The sequence below is a fragment of a genome, unplaced genomic scaffold (assembly GCF_019419815.1).
Source record: "Pyrus x bretschneideri cultivar Hongxiangsu unplaced genomic scaffold, Pyrus_bretschneideri_v1 Contig95, whole genome shotgun sequence".
In the NCBI taxonomy this organism is placed as follows: domain Eukaryota; kingdom Viridiplantae; phylum Streptophyta; class Magnoliopsida; order Rosales; family Rosaceae; genus Pyrus; species Pyrus x bretschneideri.
In genome coordinates, this window is record NW_025999837.1 from 42,668 (window position 1) to 50,236 (window position 7,569).

At 38.1% G+C, this 7,569-nt stretch overlaps 1 pseudogene; it reads right to left on the minus strand.

The window, feature by feature from the left end:
• Positions 1–554: 554 nt before the first annotated feature.
• On the minus strand, positions 555–665 carry LOC125473762 (annotated as a pseudogene).
• Between the last annotated feature and the right edge of the window lie 6,904 nt (positions 666–7,569).

Below are 7,569 nucleotides of genomic sequence, written 5' to 3' on the forward strand. Positions count from 1 at the left end.
CTTTGTTTCAGGTAGTATATGTCAAATAGACTTGTTGAGTTAGGCCAAAGAATTGAAAGGTTAAAGGGCCACACTTTGGACAACTTTGTGCCATCAAGTTCATCCTTTATCCGTGAGGAAGAGGAAAGGAATTCACCTAGTTCAACAAGTAAAGGATCTGAGCAATTTAATTGGGAAAAAGAGGAAGAGATGGCGGGCAACCAAGATGAACTTCGAGCTTTGGAGGACTTTGCTCAACCAATCATACCAAATTCACCTTCATGCATCTTGCTGCCCACAGAAGCTAGAAACTATGATCTCAAATCTTCACATTTTCATATGTTTCCCTCATTTTATGGCTTACCTAATGAAGACCCTTTAGCTCATATTAAAGAGTTTGTGAGTGGTTTACCTTTGCAGGGAGTAAGTGAAGCAAACTTGAGGATGAGAGTGTTTCCGTACACCTTGAAAGATAAGGCCAAGAGTTGGTTGATGACTCTAACACCAGGTTCCCTCACCACATGGGATGCAGTGGCTAAGAAGTTCTTGGAGAAGTTCTTTTCCACTCAAAAGACAGCCACATTAAGGGGACAAATCTTCAACTTCAAACAAGATGATGGAGAACCTTTCAATGAGTGTTGGGAGCGTTTTAAAGGCCTCTTGATACAATGTCCACACCATGGGTTACCTTTTCACTTACAAATGCAAATTTTCTATGATGGACTAACCCAAAATTGTCAATCAACTATTGATAATGCAGCAGGTGGAGCATTGAAGAAAAAGAATGCTCAAGAGTCATATAACATTTATGAGATGTTGGGGTCTAATGCTCAACACAAAGATTTAAGGGGTAAGAAAGTTGGAGTCTATGAAACAAGTTCTAACCATGAGCTTTTGTTGCAGGTAGCTAACCTAGAAAGGAAGCTTGAATCCGTGCTCAACATGGTGCCAAAAACTAATGAAGTGTGTGCCATTTGCAACATACCAAGCCATCCTACTCACCAATGTCCATCTAGGGAGGCTTACCCCGAGTATGTTCAAGAACAAGTGAACCTCATGAATTCTTACAATCAAAGGCCAAGGAATGATGTGTATTCTAATACATATAACTCAAGTTGGAGACATCATCCCAACCTTTCATGGAAGAACAACAATCAATTCCAAAATTTCCAACCAAAACCTGCCCCTACCCTTGAGGACACGGTTAAATTGTTAGCCCAAAACACCTTGCAATTCCAACATTCCACCAATAGCACTCTCCAACAACATTCAGCAGCTCTAACAAAAATGGAGACACAATTGGGGCAGATTGCAGATGCCTTGAACCAAAGAGAAGTTGGAAAGTTTCCAAGCCAACCAGTGATACTCCAAAGGAACCAAGAGCAAGCCAAAGCAATCACTACACTTAGAAGTGGTAACGTTATTGATAATAGAGTTGGCAATGAAGTTACTGATGAATATGATCATGTGAATGCAAGTGTTACTCAAGGAGACAATGATAGACCAAATGAGGAACCAAGTCATGCTACTTCCTCACTTGAAGCACCAAATCTTCACAAGGCTGAGAAACCATACACTCCACCAATACCATTCCCTGGAAGACTTGCCAAGAGCAAGCAGGATAAGTCATTCAGAGAAATTTTTGATATACTAAGCAAAGTGAATGTTAACTTACCTTTGCTTGATGTCATTAGGAACATGCCAGCATATGGGAAGTTCTTCAAGGAGTTAAACAGCTACAAAAGGAAGTATGGCCCACATGAGAAGGTAGTGGTGTCTGAGAATGTGAGTGCAGTTTTGCAAAGAAAACTTCCACCAAAGCTCAAGGATCTAGGAAGTTTCTCTATCAACATCACCATAGGGGACAAGAAAGTAGAGAAGGCAATGCTTGATTTGGGTGCTAGCATCAACTTAATGCCTTATTCAGTGTACCTTCAACTAGGTTTGGGAGATTTGAAAGCCACCACCATTTCATTACAACTTGCAGACAGATCTATGAAATATCCAAGAGGTATAGTAGAAGATATTCTAGTTCAAGTTGATAAACTAATTTTGCCTGCAGATTTTGTAGTGTTGGACATGGAAGAAGCTCCTATACATGATCGAGAGTTGCCTATATTGCTTGGGAGACCTTTCATGGCCACGGCCAAGACCATCATTGATGTGCAAAATGGACTCCTCACTATGACAGTGTTAGGAGAGACAGTTCAATTCAAAATGTTTGACTCTCTTTCTCATCCTTCTTCATCCCTTGATTGTTATGCCATTGATGTGCTTGATTCACTTGTATTCTCTAAGTTCTTGCAGGCACAATCGAATGAACCATTACAAACTGTTTTGAGTCAATCTCAAGATGAGTTTGATGAAGAAGATGCACTCATGGAAGAAATAGCTGCCTTGGATGCATTAGCATTGTATCCTTTGAATGTTTCACCTCTTTTAGAGCCTTTAGAATCATCAATGTCACATCTAATTCCTTCCACTGTTAAGGCACCAAAACTTGAACTTAAACCACTTCCACCACATCTAAAATATGCATATCTAGCTGAATTTGAAACTCTTCCAATTATCATAGCTTCTGATGTCACCCCAACTGAAGAAGATAAACTAATTAGGGTGTTAAAAGAGTTCAAATCAGTTTTTGGTTGGTCTATTGCAGATATCAAGGGAATAAGCCCTACCATATGCATGCATAGGATTCTTTTGGAGGAAGGGGCAAAGTCAACCCGTGAACCACAAAGAAGGCTCAACCCACACATGAAGGAAGTGGTTAGGAATGAAGTGTTGAAATTGTTAGATGTGGGGATCATATATCCCATTTCTGATAGCAAATGGGTGAGTGCTATTCAGGTGGTGCCTAAGAAGGTGGGAATCACTGTGATGAGGAATGAAAACAATAAGCTGGTGCCCACAAAGCCCACTGCTAGTTGGCGTGTTTGCACCGATTACAGGAAGTTGAATTCTAGCACTAGAAAAGATTATTTTCCTATGCCTTTCATAGATCAAATGCTTGAGAGATTGGCAAGTTACTCACATTATTGTTTTCTGGATGGTTACTCAGGTTACAATCAAATTGCAATCATTCCGGAGGATCAAGAGAAAACAACCTTTACTTGCCCCTTTGGCACATTTGCATATAGGAGAATGCCTTTTGGACTTTGCAACGCTCCAGCAACATTCCAAAGATGCATGTTGGCCATCTTTTCTGACATGGTAGAAAGGTTCATTGAGGTATTTATGGATGACTTCTCAGTGTTTGGTTCCTCTTTTGATGAATGTCTTAACCATCTATCGTTAGTACTTCAAAGATGTCAGGAAACAAATTTGGTTCTCAATTGGGAAAAGTGCCAATTCATGGTGAAACAAGGAATTGTGTTGGGACATGTAATCTCTAGCAAAGGAATGGAGGTGGACAAAGCCAAAATTGACGTCATCACCAATATGGTAGCCCCCACCACTGTGAAGGGAGTAAGAAGTTTTTTGGGTCATGCGGGTTTTTATCGTCGTTTCATTAAGAATTTTTCAATGATCACTCGTCCATTATGCAATCTGTTAGCTAAAGATGTTGTATTTCATTTTGATAAGGCTTGTATGGATGCATTCAATACTTTGAAAAATGAACTAACCTCGGCCCCTATTATTATGGCACCAGATTGGTCGTTACCTTTTGAATTAATGTGTGATGCCTCTGACTATGCTGTTGGTGCAGTTTTAGGGCAAAGGGTGAACAAACTTCCACATGTGATCTACTATGCAAGCAGGACTCTGCATGATGCTCAACTTAACTATTCCACAACTGAAAAAGGAGTTGCTTGCTGTTGTTTTTGCCTTAGAAAAGTTTAGGTCATATCTTGTGGGATCTAAAGTTATTGTGTTTTCTGATCATGCAGCCCTTAGGTATTTGATGACAAAGAAGGATGCTAAACCACGCTTGATTAGATGGATACTCTTACTACAAGAGTTTGACTTAGAAATTCGAGATAAGAAGGGCAGTGATAATGTTGTGGCTGACCATTTGTCCAGGCTTAATGAAAACCATGGAGTGGGGCAACCCTTGCCCCTAAATGAATCATTTCCAGATGAACAACTTCTTGTTGTTCAAGAACAAGAGCCATGGTATGCAGATTTTGTTAATTATCTTGCTTGTGGTATAATGAGAAATGACCTTTCTTTTCAGGAAAGAAAGAAGTTCCTTGCCATGGTAAAGCACTACGTTTGGGACGAACCATATTTGTTTAAATATTGCCCTGATCAAATCATTAGGAGATGTGTCCCAGAGAGTGAGCAACAAAGCATTCTAACATTTAGCCATACATTGGCATGTGGAGGACATTTTGGGGCCAAAAAGACATCTCTAAAGGTTTTACAATCTGGTTTCTTTTGGCCTACTTTATTCAAAGATGCTTTTGACTTTTGTTCTAAGTGTGATAGGTGCCAGAAAATGGGGAACATTAGCCGAAGAAATGAGATGCCATTGAACAACATTTTGGTGGTAGAGCTCTTTGATGTTTGGGGAATTGACTTCATGGGACCATTTCCATCCTCTTTTGGCTATTTATACATATTAGTGGCAGTGGATTACGTATCCAAATGGGTTGAAGCCATTGCTACAAGAACTAATGATCATAAGGTTGTGTTGAATTTTCTTAAAGATGTGATTTTTTGTAGGTTTGGAACTCCAAGAGCTATTATTAGTGATGGTGGTAGCCATTTCTGCAACAAACCTTTTGAATCCTTGATGAAGAAGTGATAGGAGCATATTTAGGCGACTTACTTAGCTTGTTTTCGTGCATCTATGTTGTTAATTCATAGTTGTTTTAGTAGTTTAAGCCATTTTCGTGTGTTTTTAGGTTCATATGGCTAAGGAAGCAAAAAGATGCATTTTGGAGCATTTTGGAGCAAAATTGGGTTTGGAATGGATAGCATATGATTGGAGCCAAAGTGTTGGACGAATTTGAAGGCCTTGTATTCATTTTGGACATAAAACAAAGGGCCTAGCCCATTCTCTCTTAAACCAACCCCAAGGCCATGCATTTCCTTCCAATTCCAAAGCCCACAATCACTTCAAAAGCCATGCAAAGAACCATCCATTCCATCAAAAACAATCCATCAATTCACATGCAAAACCACCATTAACACACATGCACCCAAACAAAGCCAACCTAGCTAACCCTACATGCATTCTTTATGCAACTCTTCATCATTCCACCATTCATTCTTTATTCCACAAACAAGTCACATGCATTTCCACCTTCCTACTTCATCATTTCACCACATTCTCCCTCTTTAACTCATTTCATTATTCATTCACTTTGCATTCATTCAATTCCACCCCACATGCACCCTTTATTCTTCATCATTGCAACCATGGCACATTTACACCAACAAAACAACTCACATGCCATGGCCTACTCATATTCCCATTTCCTTTCCAACATCTCACATGCATTTCCACCTTCCTACTTCATCATTTCACCACATTTTCCCTTTTATTTCCACATGCAATTCTTCATCATTGCAACCACAAACACCTTAAACAAATAGCCATATACATCTCCACTCCTCCTATAAATACCCTTGCATTCATTCATTCAAAAATCATCTCATTTCATACACAACACACCACAAACACTTCCATCTTCTCCCTAGCCGTGAGTTTCTCTCCATTTCCCTTCCATTTCTCCTCCATTTCTTCCATTTCCATAATCCCCCAATCCATTCAACACACCTACAACATCCCTTAGTTCTTGTGCCACAATAAAGAGGAAGATAAGAGGGCCTAAACGTTCATACAATTCACGTTTGAGTTGTTAGAATGTTTACGCGTTTCTTTGATTTCAATGTTTAAATTCAATTCTCTTTGTTTTGTAATATGAGGAATGGAAGATAAGAGGGCCTAAACGTTCATACAATTCATGTTTGAGTTGTTGGAATGTTTAGGTGTTTCTTTGATTTCAAAGTTATGAGGAACTAAACCCCTTTTTGGCTAGGGGTGATTTCAATACCATGATTATTTATGTAATATGAATTGATGAATTCCAGTTATGAACTCTTGATTCGTGAATGCAATTGGCTTAACTATTTGATGATTAACTTATTTATGTTTGTTGATTGAGAGTCGACACTTAATTAGCATGCATGAATATGTGGCTAAAGTTTAAGAAGGTTTCACATAATCGTTACTAACTTATACTTGAAAGTAGTGAAGGTCGCTTGTCACGATCGCGTTAAGTTTAATTCTTAGCATAAGTAACATGATGTCATAGTTGCAAATGCTTTGTCAATGCTTATGGTTTTCATTATTCTTAATGATCTTCGATTGTATCTCTATTATGATGACATATAGGGAACTTTTGAGAATATTTTGGGTTGTCGAATGATGCCATCCAATCCAATAATATAAGGAAAATCTGAGGGTTAACTAGTGATGTCACGGTTAATTTGGGGCATTGTCGTTCATAATTCAATGAAGGAATAACTGGAAATTGATTCATATGCATAAATATCATGTGTGGAGAAAGAACCTCTAGCTAATTCACCAACCATCTTATTTCATCAATTACATTCTGTCTAGTTATTAACTTGTTTCGTTATTTCAATTTTCATCAAACCTCAATCCCCCTTTTGCTTTAATGTTCAATATAGTTAGAAATCAATTTAGTTTGTGTTTTTAAAGCATTTTGATTCTTTTGGTTTGTCTTAGTGTTTTAACGTTTAGTTTCACATTCTTTGAGTCTAGTTTAGTGTTTTATCTTGTTTTTACGTTTTTGAGTCAGTTTCCAAGAGATTAACAATCCCTCCTAATCCCCGGTCCAGAACGATCCCTACTTACATACTTACTACAATTGACGAAAAGAGGGTTTAATTTGTGCGCGTATAATTCTCGCATCAAATTTTCAGCAAAATTTGATGCGAGTTTTATACGCACACTCAAATTAAACCCTCGTTTGACAATTGTAGTAGAATGGATAAGTGAGGGATCGTTTTAGACCGGGGATTAGGAGGGCTTGCTAAAACCTTCTAAATTGACTTAAAAACATAAAAACACAATATAAAACACTATTTAATGCTCGAAGAAAGCAAAACTAAAAATAAGAAAGATTAAGACTAAGACTTCAACGAAATAGGGGGGTGATGCGAGTTTTATACGCACACAAATTAAACCCTCTTTTTGTCAATTGTAGTGAAGTGTATAAGTAGGGATCGTTCTGGACCGGGGATTAGGAGGGATTGTTAATCACTTGGATTTGACTTAAAAACGTAAAAACTCAATATAAAACACTATTTAATGCTCGAAGAAAGCAAGACTAAAAATAAGAAAGATTAAGACTAAGACTTCAACGAAATAGGGGGGAATTGGATTTGGACGAATTTAAACTAAAATGGATACTTGGAAACAAAACAAATTGTAAATATGGATAGATTGCAAACAAGTGTTGTGAAATTAGATGGTTGGTGAATTAGCTAGAGGTTCTTTCTCCACACATGATATTTATGCATATGAATCAATTTCCAGTTATTCCTTCATTGAATTATGAACGACAATGCCCCAAATTAACCGTGACATCACTAGTTAACCCTCAGATTTTC